Source organism: Mus caroli, unplaced genomic scaffold (genome assembly GCF_978045245.1).
Source record: "Mus caroli unplaced genomic scaffold, Mus_caroli_1 scaffold_12, whole genome shotgun sequence".
NCBI lineage: Eukaryota > Metazoa > Chordata > Mammalia > Rodentia > Muridae > Mus > Mus caroli.
This window is the reverse complement of record NW_028227267.1, coordinates 16,456,078-16,470,398: the sequence shown is the minus strand read 5'-3', so window position 1 is coordinate 16,470,398 and position 14,321 is coordinate 16,456,078.

Below are 14,321 nucleotides of genomic sequence, written 5' to 3'. Positions count from 1 at the left end.
CACAGCTCACCTCAGCCATCACAATATATGTCCTTAGAATGACCTGCTTTAAAATGAAAGCTGAAGGGAATAGCTACAAAGAGAATGCTTGAGAAGTCAGTAAAACAACAGGGAGACAGGCAGGGGCTGCAAGACCCAGACAGAGCCAGAATAAAACAAATTCATTCTCCCGTAAATTGCTCCCACTGTGTGGGAGTCTATGATGGGGAGTTTGTAAGAACCTAAAAAGGAGCTATGGATTCCTACTATATTCTGAGTCCATTGGCCACGTCCAAATCTTTAGGGCCAGGAACCTCTAACTTAGGATGGATCGCTCATAGTTAGGGAAGGTGAGTAGATAGAAGGTAAATTAAACTGGATAGCCTGCCCAATGTGTGAAGTCATTCTCTGTCCTGCATTTGGCCTTGCCATCCCCAGGGCCCAGTACAGGGCCAGCCAGAACATCTAGTCCTCAGTATTTTTTTACTTCAAAAAGATTGTCTTGAAGTATTACAACATTTTATGTTTATCTGAGTCCTGAATAGGCATTCAATAAGTATCAGTAATTCAATAACTGTCCTACCATGAGCTTCTACCATCTGACCATCTCTTCTCCATTGTGGGTGTATAATCCATACTATGATATACCTTTTTTGTTTGCTTTATTCATTCATTTATTCACTCATTAATTATTATTATTTACTAATAATTAATTACTAATTAATAATTGATAGCCCAACGACCATGTCTTAGGCACTAATCAGTCGTCTGGAATTTGGTAAGAGCTCTGCCATTGAATGGCTGTGGATTCAAATTCTGCTGTGATATTCAGTGGATTCTTTAATACCTCCAAACTTCTCTTTCTGTTTTGCACTTATGATGTTAGGGAAGTAATTGGGAGAAAAAAACAAAAACAAAAACAAAAACAAAGAACTTTCTTGCTAATGTGGCTAGATAACTCACCTATCCATCTCGTAGAGTGATTCCAGGTCTACTTGGTGTCTATGGCCTTGGTTCTGGATTGCACCTGCACGGCATACTTCCTTGTTCAAATTCTTTCAATGGCCATTCAATTCTGTGATTTGGCAACCAATTTACTCTTTTCAAAAACGATTCTGTTCTCTACCATGGCTCTGATCCCCTGGCTTTCTTTACGTAACACCTTTTCTAATTTAGTAAGAGCCTACCCAGCTCACTCCAGGTCTGATTCCTATTGCACACAGGCAATGGCCTGGGTTCATTTGTATCCTAAGACTTATAAGTAAAACTTGGGCATCTATTGTATTTTATAAAATATAACTGAGCCAAGCCGCATGTGCATCTGTCATGTCCTTGTTATCCCATAGTGCATTAAGATCCAAATATCAATCCCCAGTGGCAGCATATGACAGTGCATAGGTATTCGGAACTCCCACCTTCTTCTATTTAAATTAGAAAAATGAAAGTACTCATGAAGCAGGAAAATATTTTTGTACGCTGTGGTATATGTAGCACTGTGGTATATATTCAACATAATAGCATGTATATATTCCAAATAGTACTTAAAGGGGATATTGGATGATAGATGAAAATATTCATGATTAAATAGTGAACAACAAAGTCTGTACTGAATTGCATAAGAAGTGCCTGAAAAGTGGCATGGAATGAGACAAGCTATTTGACTCATTGCAGATGTATAGGATTGTCTTGCTTGCCTCTGATGAGTGCAGAGACAACTGCCACAGTGCTAGCCATGAGTCTGCATCCCAGTAGCGACATAGAGGGTAAATAAGGATAAAAGGGAGTTAAATCAATGAGGAATGCAACAGTTCTGTTTACTTGCCATCAACCAACTCTGCTACATGAAAGGCCTGGAGGAAGAGGAGGCTGGGTATGGAAATGATCTCACCCAATCAGAAGTGATCCTCCCAGCTGGGCATGCTCACTGTCTAACTTTGGAACTTGGTGCAGTCTATAGGCATAATGTTAAAGAGTCTTTTATAGACTGGAGGGGGAATTGCAGAGAGAATATTTTGTGCATTGTATGAATGTACCACCTGTCAATCAAAAAAAAACAAACAAACAAACCTATGTTGTATAGAAAAGGATAGAATAAAAGTGGGACATCTGATAAGCAGAAAGAATTCTGGCATAGAGCCAAGCACAAGAGGAGTTGCAGGGGAAAGATGTGAAGACAGATGCCTGGTCACTGGGCAGAGGTGAGCAGAGGTGACTTGGCAGAAGGTAGATAAATACAAATGGATTATTTAAAAATATTAGCTAGTCAGGGAACCTGCCTAGCTATATGGCCTAGGTATTTGCAAATCTATTTTGAGTCTGAGTCATAATAATGGAAGCTTGGGACCCAGGGGTAAAACCAGCCCACCATACAACAGCAGTTTCCAATGTAATCACTGCAGAAAGAGGGGCTGAGGCCAATATATGGCCCTCCCTCCTTCTTCTCCATGAGCCCTGCCCTGAGTCTATGTATTGTAAAACCCAGTATGTTCAAGATTGGTGTCAACACCTTTGTGTCTCATGGGGTATCCAGGACCTTTGTGAATTCTGAGTTCCTTGCAATCACCAGACATGCTCTCCACCCCCACTCTCAGAGAGAAAGCAAGCCCCCTTCAAAGCTATACCACCTGCAAGGTATCTGGTCCTCACTGTAGAAAACTTTCCTCCCTACCAGATTGCAAATTACTCAACAGGCAACATATGCTCCTGGTAAATAAATGGCTACCTCACTCTCATGTCCCTGCAAAGCCCAACTCCCACAGAACCTCTGCTAGGTTTCTGCTTCCAAGTCCTGTGCAGGTGATCCTGTCTGGCCTGCAGTACCGTCCAACTCTGAACCATGAGTACCTTTCACGATCAAAATGTATTTTATTGTGTCTATTGGGTTGGGAGCTATGCATTCATCTCATGTGTTTTGTGGCAAAGGCTTTTTCCATAACCTCATAACCAAAAGGAGGTAACTAGAATGTTCTTATCTTCCTGTCTTCCTTCCACCATCACATGTTTTTAAAATAGTGCTGAGGAACCCAGAACCTTGTAAATGCTAGACAACCAAGTGTGTGCGTGCGAGCGTGCACGTGTGTGTGTGTGTGTGTGTGTGTGTGTGTGTGTGTGCACGCCCTACAGAGTGGATTTAGCATTGCTTATATATAAATTTATTTAGGACTTACCACTTGGTATTCAGTAAACGTTCAGAAGGGCTTGTTCTTGGAGAAAGTGATCCATCTCGGGAGCCATTTATTTATTGCCCATAGCTCTTTATCTAGGGGTGGGGCATAGTGAGATTTCCCTGATCCCTGCCTTGTCAACTGGTATTGCCATTGTCCAGGTCTTATTTAGACAGCCATTTTATTGAGATTTATTGAGATTCATAAAGGTGCTTCCTGGCCCTTTGGCTTTAAAACTGTCTGTCTCTTTACCTGATATTTTCCCTGAGCTTTAAGTTAGGGTTGAGTTGGACATGTACCAACTGGGGATGGGCACCCCATGCTCACTTTTCCTCTGCATTGTTACCAGTTGTGGATCTCTGTAACAGTCTCCATCCACTGATTACAGGAGCTGATAGGGATGAGAGCCATGCTTCTCCGTGGGTTTAAGGATAAGCATGTAGAATAGTTAAAAACTGCATTAGTTTATGAAAACGGCACTAGTGGGCTATCTTCTGGAGTCTATGGCTTCTCCAGCTACAGCTCAGATGACAAAAGAAAACCACTGATAGATGGAAGAAGACCAGCATTGATAAGCAGAATTATATGCATAGCTTAGGACGGTCTGGGAAGAAGTACCTAATTATCTATGCCTAACAAATCAAATATGTTCCTATGTTCCTAGAGTCTTTGGTGCAGGAGTACAGATCATGTCCTGGTTTGCAGTACTAGAAATGAGTTCCCTCCTACTGAGTGGCCCTTCATTATAATTAGACAGTTCTCGGTTACCCCTAAATAAAACTGCAATCATTGCATCACTGGCGATATCTTACCAGGCAGCCATTGTGGTTCACATGTTTTACAGGATTAATGATTGTTTTCTGGCTGTTTTCACAGCACCATCCTATAAAAGTCCTTAGAGAGCAGGCTTCCTGTATATTGTGAGTGGGTTTCTGTCTATGAGTGTGGTATGTGGGTGACAGAAAGTGACAAGCAGAAGGTTAAGGTAGAGGTCTGGGTAGAAGATTATGTTCTGAGCTAGCAGAAGGTCAAAGCTACAGAAAAATGTACACGGCGTGTCTATGACATCATACCATTCTCTAGAGGGACTAAAGCATGCTCAGGCTCTAAGTGATTTTACACCCAAGGCTTTTTAAAAGTTTATGCTAGCTTCAGGAGGGTCAGGGAAATCAAATTCCCCTGCTCCCTTAGAAGAAGGGTTCAACTGCCAATGACACCCACTGTTTCTTGAAAATGATTGCATGTAGAACTTTTCTCAGCTGTGATAAAAACAGAAACAAAATAAAAACAAACACAAAGAAAACAAAGACAGACAAACAAACACCCTGTAGTGTTTAACACTGATAGATCATGTTCACCTGTAGAGACAAATGATTTTGTCATTATCAGAGTGGATCCTACTCTGGAGCACCCCCTCATGGTTATGAGATGGCTGCTCATTCAAGGCACTGGAAAGTATGAGGGGAAAGGCTGTGGCAGTGTTTTCATGGGCTCTCTTCTCTGAAGAGCTATGTTGCCTATGCTTCTCCCCATGTCTTCTGCTAATTCCCAATGGGAAATTCAGCCCCTAGTGCCTGGGAAGCTACACTGGCCAGTCTTCGTGTTTTAGATTCTATAGGAAGCAGAATGGGAGAGTTGCTCTAGGCATCCAGTTAGAACCCTTTCACAGCATTTGTAGCAAGTGCCCTGTAAGCCTGGGTTACATTTGAAGCAGAGAGGGAGAAGCTATGGATATAACAGAGGTCAGGCACTGTCATGAATTGTACGAAAGGTTTGCTGGGAAACTGCATTTAAGAAATATATATGGTTAGGAGGAGTACCTCAAAGCACGATCAAGTGATTTTCAGTGTGCTTCCCTGGTTCTAAGTACTGTCACTTGTCTTCATGTCAGACACTTGAGTTGTTTCAAAATCACCAGGCAGGCTCACTGCTCTTAAATTACATACACTTGGGCATGCGTGGGTGCATGCAGACACACACACACACACACACACACACACACACACACACGAAGCCCCTCTGCTGGCTGCAACATCAACACCATTGATTTCTTTGGACAAATATACTTCTCAAGACCAGAACTCAATGGAGATGCAGACTAGTGTCTCCCCCGAATTTCTTGCCAAATGAATGGAGTATAAATTCCATCTTTCTTGTACACGTCATAGCATTTGATTCTCATAGGCCAGCTGACAGAATAAGCTCCGTTCCCCAGCTTAGAAGAGGGAAGAGATCCACGGGAATGCAGTGCAGGGCCTACAGTCCTCTTGTGCAGATGAATCAGGCAGCGCTTCCATGGTTCAGACTGCAGTTGCTTCTCATGCTAGATGATGCAACAGACTTCCTGGAAAATGACAAAACAAGACCATGATCCCTATCTTAGTGGTAAAGAAGTCAAAATGGAGAGAGGATGGTGATGGGTCCCTGGTAACAAAGCCCCCAAGAGGCAGACTAGTATTGAGTTGAGCAGTATAGTTCCAGTGTTTACACTCTCCAGCCCTCTTAAGTGATCCACAAAGACATGAATGTACACACCTGGGTGGTTTCTTGAGAATTCCTAAGTATGGACCTAGAATTTACTAGTCTATTGACTTTCTATCTAAACCAGAGGTCTATAAATCATGGCTGTGGAGTAAATGTAGTTGGTCTTATTTTTGAGATTTATTTTAAAGTGTGAGTGTGAGTGTGTGTGTGTGTGTGTGTGTGTGTGTGTGTGTGTGTGTCTATGTACACATGCATGCACTTGAGTCCAGTTGTCCATAGAGCCCAGAAGAGAATTTTTGTCCCCTGTATCTAGAGTTACAGGCTATTGTAAGTCATCTGACTTGGGGCTGGGAACTGAATTTGGGCCCTCGACAAGAGCAGTTTGCTCTCTTTCATGACTGGGCCATCTCTCTAGCCATCTACATGTAACTACTCTTATATATTGTGCATTATCTGTGGCTCTTGAAAAAAGACATGTGGAATTTGCTTTCAAAACATTTATATTTTGGCTGAAGGAAATGCAATATTTAAACATTAAGCAGAGCCAAGAATGGTTGTCATGACTGTTCTGAAAGGAAGAGACAGGCTGGTCAGTATCCCAGGACAGAGGATTTCTTGTGGATAAAGCTGTTTTAGCTGGGAATCCTGTTATTGAAGATAAAACATTTTAATAAAAAAACATGGAAACAAAAAAAGTATGAAATGATCATCTCAAAGAGTAGAACAGACAGACTGCTTTCCAGGAAGTGTGGAAGTGTGGCAATCATACTTGAACTCCCATGTGTGCTGAATAAGGACAGTTGTGCAGAAATAAATATGAGTGTGCACATTTCTCTGTGGCAAGGTTTAAAGTCCTTGGGTTATAAATCAAGGAATGGTATACTTGGTAGTTATTCAGTAATTCTAATTTCCTTCCTTTTTTCCTCCTCTTTTTCTCTCCCTCCTCTTCTTTCTCCTCCTTCTTTCTTTGGAAACTCTCATAGTGGCTACACCACCATAAAGTCCCATCAGAATTGAATAAGGCTTACTTTTACTCTCAGGTCCTAACTAGAATTTATTGCTATTTATTTTTTTCTTGTTAATCATTCTGGCTAGAATGAGATTAAATCTCAAAATAGTTTTAATTTTAAAATTACAGATTTTTAAAAAGAAGTGTTCCATCATAAAATATATTGGTTGAAAGGAAACTTTAATGGCAGAATGAGTACTGGCAAATTAAATCCCAAGTTAAAAAAATAAAATTAGCAAAACAAAAACAATGCAAGCCAAAATAATTTACAAGGAAGGGATATTAATCATGTAATGTACATACTGTGAGTAGAAAAATTGTGGTTGTAACTTACAGATCAAACACCTACTGTATGAAATGAAACTGTATGAACAACAAGCTCACATAATCAAGAAGGAAAAAGTACCAAGATTTCTAAACAAGCCCAAATATGAGATATTGAAAATTTCCTAATGAAATACAATTAGCAAAACTGACACTACTGGGAATAGAACAGGTAAAAAAAAATGTCCAATATCCAACGAAAGATGTTATCAAGAAATTACTTCAGAAAAAGAAATTGACACAGATGGCATCATTGGTGGTGTGACATATGGTATCACAGCAAATTCTTTCAGACCTTCAAAGATCAAATAGCTCCAATGTTCCATATATTGCTGAAAAACATTGAAAATAAAGGGGGAAATGTTTTTGTTTTGTTTTGTTTTGTTTTATAATGAAAATGTCACAGTGACACCCATGCAGGAGAAAACCAGTGCAACTAAGAAATTACAGACCAACACCACCTGCAAGTACCAATATAAAAGATTTAAATTAAATACAGGAAAAATAATTAAATTAAATATTATCTATGAGAATACAGTATACCACTGCATGAAGAAAATAAGTCACCATAGGCAAATGGCATACGGAATGAAAAGTTGACTTAATAGTAAATCAATTAATTTATCATGCTACATTAGGAAGTCTCAGAAAATGTTGTGTCTCTGCAGATGTCAAAATTCATCACTCATTCCTGATTAAGTTGACTGACTCTAATAATAAGAAATGTAAATTCTCACTATAACCCCCCACTCTCTTTTTGACTAAGCACTACAGGGATTTGTCATGATAACAGAAACAAAGCAAGCCAACACCACTATCTTCAATAAATAACCATTTATTAACACTAACCAGTGCAATAAGGCAAGAAAAAAATCAATTAGAGGTATTGTAATAGTAAGGCAGAGCCAGGCATGGTCACATAGAGTGGGAAGTTCAAGTCTTGTTTACACTACAGAGAGATTTAAAGCCAGATTAAGCAAATTGGGTCCTACTACTTTTTTTTTTTCCAACTGGGTCCGACCCAGTGATAATTCATCACCTCCCAATGAAACATCAGGGTATGACCCCATCAGGTATCTTATCACATCATAGCCCTCATGATCTAATTGTCCTCATTACAGACCTTCATCAGAGACATACCCAGAGATGGGTGTCACTAATCTACAAGGAATTTCATTTTTTTCTTAGATATTTTCTTTATTTACCTTGTTTCCTCTCCAGAAAATCCTTTATCCCCTCATCCCTCTCCCTCCTCCCCAACCCACTCACTCCTGATTCCTGGCCCTGGCATTCCCCTATACTGCAGCATAGAACCATCACAAGACCAAGGGCCTCTCTTCCCATTGATGACCAACTAGGCCATCCTCTGCTACATATGCAGCTAGAGACATGAGTCCCATCATGTGTTTTCTTTGACTGGTGGTTTAGTCCCACGGAGCTCTGGGGGCACTGGTTAGTTCATGTTGCCGTTCCCCCCTATAGAGCTGAAAACCCCTTTAACTCCTTGGGTACTTTCTCTAGCTCCTTCACTGGGGACCCTGTGCTCCATCCAGTGGATGACTATGAGCATCCATGTCTGTATTTCCCAGGCACTGGCAGAACCTGTCAGGAAAACAGCTATGTCAGGCTCCTGTCAGCAAAATCTTATTGGAATCTCCAATAGTGTCTGGGTTTGGTGGTTGTTTATGGGATGGATTCCCAGGTGGGGCAGTCTCTGGATGGTCATTCCTTCAGTCTCCTCTCTGAAGTTTGTCTCTATAACTTCTTCCATGGGTATTTTGTTCCCCCTTCTAAGAAGGATTGAAGTATCCACACTTTGGTCTCCCCCCTTGTTGAGTTTCATGTGTATTGCAAATTGTATCTTGGGTATTCTGAGCTTCTGGGCTAATATCCACTTATCAATGAGTGCATATCATGTGTGTTCTTTTGTTATTGGGTTACCTCACTCAAGATGATATTCTCCAAATCCATCCATTTGTCTAAGAATTTCATAAATTCATTGCTTTTAATAGCTGCACAGTACTCCATTGTGTAAATAGACCACATTTTCTGTATCCATTCCGCTGTTGAGGGACATCTGGGTTTTTTCTAGCATTTTGCTATTATAAATAAGGCTGCTGTGAATATAGTGGAGCATGCATCCTTATTACAAGTTTGAGCATCTTCTGGGTATATGCCCAGGAATGGTATTGCTGAGTCTTGCGGTAGTACTACATCCAATTTTCTGAGGCACCACTGTGATGGTTTGTATATCCTTGGACCAGGGAGTGGCACCATCTGAAGGTGTGGCCTTGTTGGAATAGGTGTGACCTAGTTGGAATGGGTGTGTCACTGTGGGTGTGGGTATAAGATCCTCACCCTAGTTGCCTGGAAGTCAGTCTTCCACTAGCAGCCTTTGGATGAAGACATAGAACTCTCAGCTCCTCCTGCGCCATGCCTGCCTGGATACTGCCATGCTCCCACCTTGATGATAATGGACTGAACCTCTGAACCTGTAAGCCAGCCCCAATTAAATGTTGTTGTTTTTTATAAGACTTGCCTTGGTCATAGTGTCTGTTCACAGCAGTAAAACCCTAACTAATACAGAAGTTGGTACTGGGAGTGGGGTATTGCTGTGATAGGCCTGACCATGCTTTTATTTGAAAGAATGTGGATTTTGGGACTTTGGATTTGGAAAGCAGTGGAATGCTTTAAATGGGGCTTAATGGGTCATCCTAGTAGGAATATGGAAGACTTTGTTGCTGGGAGTAATTTGAACTGTGTTGACCTGGCCCAAGAGATTTCAAAGGAGAAGAATTTCAGAATGTGGCATAAAGACTGGTTTTGTGGTATTTTGGTGAAGAATGTGGCTACTTTTTGCCCTGGTATGAAAAGTTTGCCTGAGGCTAAGGTGAAGAGACTTGGATTAATTGCATTGACAAAAGAAGTTTCAAAAAAGCCCAGCAGAGACTTTGTTCTCTGGTTAAGTCTTATGAAGAAAAGTTTGAACAAGCATAGCAAGCTTAGAAAGGAAAAATATAAAATATATGGTTTGAGTATTAAAGGAGTACCAGGAAGTGAAATGGAGCAAAATCTTGTGTTCTAGGAGATAAAGATTAAGGGAGTGGGACCTTGGGGCAAGATCCTACCCAGCTAAATTAGATCCAGGCATGGTGGTACACACCTTTAATCCCATAAGACAAGCATGCTGATCTCTACATTCAAGGTCAATCTACAGAGCAAGAACCAGGATAGCCAAGCTTAGGCAGTGAAGGATTTAGAAAACATAAAGCTAGTGATAATGTAATAATACAAGGGGATCATGTTCTAGTTCTTGTAAGCAGCAGAACTCGGCAGCTTCAGCCATGTGCCTCTGGCTCTAGAGTTAAGAATGGAAGGAACTACTGGGAAAATTGATGCTGGTTAGCTGGAGCTAAGGAATTAGCGGTGATTAAGAAGAGACCAGCATCGTTGAGGTGAAATCTTCTGGAAATTGTTTTCTGGGAGCACAAAGAAGCTGTGTTCCAGAGATACCCAAGGTTGTACCTCATGCTGCGGCTGGACTTGGTAATGTGTAAGAATCACTCAGGTGGTACTGCTTGTGAAGGAATGAAGGGATCATGGAGAGAAGCTGAGGCTTAGCACTGTGAGAGGCTAGGGAAGCCCATTGGAGAAGGTAAAGCCTCAGCTGTAGTTGATGGCCCAGGATTGAAGGGGTCATGCAAAGGATTTGAGGCTTGTCACCCTGAAGAGAGCCTATGAGAGGCTATTGGTGAAGCCTAGTTGGAGTGGAACACCCCAGTGTATTGGAGATGTCAGTACCATGGGATGATCACCAAGAACAGCAGCCGTAATGGAGTGAATCAACCTGAGCATAGAGTGCTACAGAGGACAGAGATGGAGAAGTGATGCCAGTCCTTAGGAGGAGTCCAAAAGATCAAGTGGAATCCCAGACACTGAAAGAAGAAGCTGTAACATTGAAATTGCCTTGGAGACTCAAAGATGTCAAAGATGCCAGAGCCATGGGATACATGCTGAGGAAAGCTGCTAACAGGGAGTGGAACCAGCCCAGGAGAAAGCAGTTTGTTGCAGTCAACAGAGGTGAAAAAGGAGTGGAGATCTGAAGACAGCTTTGACATCAGCCCTGGAGATGCAGAGTTTGGAGTTTGCCCAGCTGGTTTCCTGTCTTGCTTTGAGATTACAGTTAATTAAGTTGGATGAATCTCAGAAGAGACCTTGAACTTTGGACTTTTAACATTGTTGTGACTGCTATAGACTATGAGGACTTTGAAAGTTGGACTAAATGCATTTTGCATTATGCTATGTTTAAGTGTGGCCCCCATAGACTCATGTTTTTGAACAAGTCTATGGGGACCAGGGAGTGGAATGTGATGGTTTGTATATCCTTGGACCAGGGAGTGGCACCATCTGAAGGTGTGGCCTTGTTGGAATAGGTGTGACCTAGTTGGAATGGGTGTGTCACTGTGGGTGTGGGTATAAGATCCTCACCCTAGTTGCCTGGAAGTCAGTCTTCCACTAGCAGCCTTTGGATGAAGACATAGAACTCTCAGCTCCTCCTGCGCCATGCCTGCCTGGATACTGCCATGCTCCCACCTTGATGATAATGGACTGAACCTCTGAACCTGTAAGCCAGCCCCAATTAAATGTTGTTGTTTTTTATAAGACTTGCCTTGGTCATAGTGTCTGTTCACAGCAGTAAAACCCTAACTAATACAACCACCAAACTGATTTCCAGAGTGATTGTACTATCTGGCATTCCCACCAGCAATGGAGTGTTCCTCTTTATCCCCACATCCCCACAAGCATCTGCTGTCACCTGAGTTTTTGATCTTAGCCATTCTGAGGGGTGTGAGGTGGAATCTCAGGGTTGTTTTAATTTGCGTTTCCCTGATGATTAAGGATGTTGAAGATTTTTTAGGTGCTTCTCAGCCATTCGGTATTCCTCAATTAACAATTATTTGTTTAGCTCTGTACTCCATTTTTTAAAAAAATAGGGTTACTTGGGTTTCTGGAGTCCAACCTCTTGAGTAATTTATATATATTGGATATTAGCCCCCTATTGGATCTAGAATTGTTAAAGATCTTTTCCCAATTTGTTGGTTGCCATTTTGTCTTATTGACAGTGTTCTTTGCCTTACAGAAGCTTTGAAGTTTTATGAGGTCTAATTTGTCAATTCTTGATCTTATAGCATAAGCCGTTGCTGTTCTGTTTAGGAATATTCATTCCCCTTGTGCCAATATCTTTGAGGATCTTCCCCACTTTCACCTCTATAAGTTTCAGTGTCTCTGGTTTTATGTGGAGTTCCTTGATCCACTTAGACTTGAGCTTTGGACAAGGAGATAAGAATGGATCAATTCACATTCTTCTACATGATAAGCTCCACTTGAGCCATCACCATTTGTTGAAAATGCTGTCTTTTTTCCAATAGATGGTTTTAGCTTCTTTGTCAAAAATCAAGTGACCACAGTTGTGTAGGTTCATTTCTGGGTCTTCAATTCTATTCCATTGATCTACCTGTCTGTCACTGTACCAGTACCATGCAGTTTTTATCACAATTGCTTGAGGTCAGGCCTGGTGATTCCACCAGAGGTTCTTTTATCCTTGAGAAGAGTTTTTGCTATCCTAGGTTTTTTTGTTATTCCAGATGAATTTACAAATTGTCCTTTCTAACTCTGTGAAAAATTGAGTTGGAATTTTGATGGCGATTACATTGAATCTGTAGATTGCTTTCGGCAGGAGAGCCATTTTTACTATATTAATCCTGCCAATCCATGAACATGGAAGATCTTTCCATCTTCTGAGATCTTCTTTGATTTCGTTCTTCAGAGACTTGAAGATGTTATACAGATCTTTCACTTCATTAGTTAGAGTCACACCAAGGTATTTGTGAGTATTGTGAAGGGTGTTGTTTCCCTAATTTCTTTTTCATCCTGTTTATCCTTTGTGCAGTGATAAAGGCCACTGATTTGAGTTAATTTTATATCCAGCTACTTCACTGAAGTTCTTTGTCAGGTTTAGGATTTCTCTGGTAGAATTTTTAAGGTCACTTATATATACTACCATCTCATCTGCAAATAGTGATATTTTGAATTCTTCCTTTCCAATTTGTATCCCTTTGATCTCCTTTTGCTGTCTAATTGCTCTGGCTAAGACTTCAAGTACTATGCTGAATATGTAGGAAGAGAGTGGGCAGATAGTCCCTGATTTTAGTGGGATTGCTTCAAGTTTCTTTCCATTTAGTGTGATGTTGGCTACAGATTTGCTGTATATTGCTTTTATTATGTCTAGGTATGGGCCTTGAATTCCTGATCTTTCCAAGAATTCATCATGAATGGGTGTTGGATTTTGTCAAATGCTTTCTCAGCATCTAATGAGATGATCATGTAGTTTTTAACCTTTGAGTTTGTTTAGATAGTGGATTATGTTGATGGATTTCCATCTATTGAACCTTCCCCGCATCCCTGGGATGAAGCCTACCTCATCGTGAAGGATGATCATTTGATGTGTTCTTGGATTAAGTTTGCAAGAATTTTAGTGGATATTTTTACATCGATATTCATAAGGTAAATTGGTCTGACATTCTCTTTCTTTGTTAGGTCTTTGTTTGGTTTAGGTATCAGAGTAATTGTGATTTCATAGAACGAATTGTGTAGAGAACCTTCTGTTTCTATTTTGTGGAATAGTTTGAGGAGAATTGGAATTAGGTCTTCTTTGAAAGTCTGATAAAACTGCACTAAACGCATCAGGTTCTGGACTTTTTTTTTTTTTTTTTTTTTTGGTTGGAAGACTATTAATGACTGGTTTTATTTCTTTAGGGAATATGGACTGTGTAGATCATTAATCTGATCCTGATTTACCTTTGGTACCTGGTATCTGTCTAGAAAATTGTCCATTACATCCAGGTTTTCCAGTTTTGTTGAGTATAGGATTTTGTAGTAGGATCTACTGATTTTTTGGATTTCCTCAGGTTCTGTTGTTATGTCTCCTTTTTCATTTCTGATTTTGTTAATTAGGATACTGTCCCTATATGCTCTAGTTAGTCTGGCTAAGGGTTTATCTATCTTGCTGATTTTCTCAAAGAACCAGCTCCTGGTTTGGTTGATTCCTTATATAGTTCTTTTTGTTTCCATTTGGTTGATTTTAACCCTGAGTTTGATAATTTCCTGCTGTCTACTCCTCTTGGGTGAATTTGCTCCCTTTTGTTCTAGAACTTTTAGGTGTGCTGTCAAGCTGTTAGTTTATGCTCTCTCCAGTTTCTTTTTGGAGGCACTCAGAGCTATCATTGTGTCCCATAAGTTTGGGTATGTTGGGTCTTCATTTCATTAAACTCTAAAAGTCTTTAATTTCTTTACTTCTTCCT